At 43.7% G+C, this 1,457-nt stretch overlaps 1 pseudogene; it reads right to left on the minus strand.

Annotated features, from left to right (window-relative positions):
* Positions 1 to 760: 760 nt before the first annotated feature.
* On the minus strand, positions 761 to 1,110 carry LOC121491648 (annotated as a pseudogene).
* Between the last annotated feature and the right edge of the window lie 347 nt (positions 1,111 to 1,457).

Here is a 1,457-nt window from a genome sequence, read left to right on the forward strand (position 1 = left end):
ACCGCTTTATCCCGGCAATTGCATTTCCAGGATTGCATTCACGGGAGATAACCGAGTAGTGTTGGAGGGGGAATGCACAAGGACGCTATGGCACTGCTGTTCATAACGGCACCAGAACACTGGAGAAACCCAACAATCCAGTGATGGGCTTGGCTAATAAATGATGGTACAGAGCCTTGCCTCGGAGGAGGATGCAGCCACTCAAAATGTTGCTGTGGACTCACGGATAGCACCAAGGACAAAGCATCACAATATGTTGTTAGATTTTATTTTATTTTTATTTATTTATTTTTTATGTTGTTAGATTTTATTTTTTATTTTTTTAAGATTTTATTTACTTATTCATGAGAGACAGAGAGAGAGAGAGAGAGAGAGAGAAGCTGAGACACAGGAAGAGGGAGAAGCAGGCTCCATGCAAGGAGCCCGATGTGGGACTTGATCCGGGGTCCCCAGGATCACACCCTGGGCTGCAGGTGGTGCTAAACCACTTCGCCACCAGGGCTGCCCCTGTTGTTAGGTTTTAAATGGCAGGTTACAAAAGAGGATTGCATAGCAGGATTCCTTTTTTTTTTTTTTTGTAGATAAACTCCACACATGTGCTTGAACATGATCTAAGGGGACACATATCAAAATGTTGACAGTGAAAAAAAGAATGTTGACAGTGGCCACCCAGCAGGTGGGGTTTCAGGTGGTTGTTTTCTTTTTGCTTATTTGCATTTTCTAAATTTTATATAATGAGTAGTATATGCTCTTGTGCAGATTTTTTTTTTCAGCGAAGAGGCATTAAAGATTCATGCCATAAGTTTATTTACAAACATGTTGAGTATGTTGAATTCAAGAGTTTGATCCATTTTTCAGAGACTGCACCTCTTAAAATGTTCCTTTTCACATCTGTTTAGTGGATCAATTAAAACATCCTTATTTCTTAAGCAGTTCATGTCTTACTATTAAAAAAAAGGTGCAGCAAATCCAGATCCAAAATAAAAAGTCATCATAAGTAGTAGCCTCCACTTGTTTCCCACTGAAAATGGCAAATTCTTCCCGGGTCTTCTCATAGTGGCTCCTACGGACCACAGAGGTCGTGAGCCTCTGGATGCTCTGTCCCAACATAGCGCCGCTTTGTGCATTTATTTATTTATATTTTTTTTCAAAGATTTTATTTATTTATTTATAGAGACACACACAGAGAGAGAGAGAGAGAGAGAGAGAGAGAGAGAGAGAGAGAGAGGCAGAGGCACAGGCAGAGGGAAAAGCAGGCTCCATGCAGGGAGCCCGACGTGGGACCCTGGGATCCAGGGTCCCCAGGATCAAATCCCGGGCTGCAGGCAGCGCTAAACCGCTGTGCCACCGGGGCTGCCCTGTGCATTTTTTTAAAGGGCAAGGTGGGGGACATTGGGTGAAGGGCTGCGGGTGAGCCAGAGACGGTCTACAACCGGCCAGGTTCTCGATGGATTGCT

Source organism: Vulpes lagopus, chromosome 5 (genome assembly GCF_018345385.1).
Source record: "Vulpes lagopus strain Blue_001 chromosome 5, ASM1834538v1, whole genome shotgun sequence".
NCBI lineage: Eukaryota > Metazoa > Chordata > Mammalia > Carnivora > Canidae > Vulpes > Vulpes lagopus.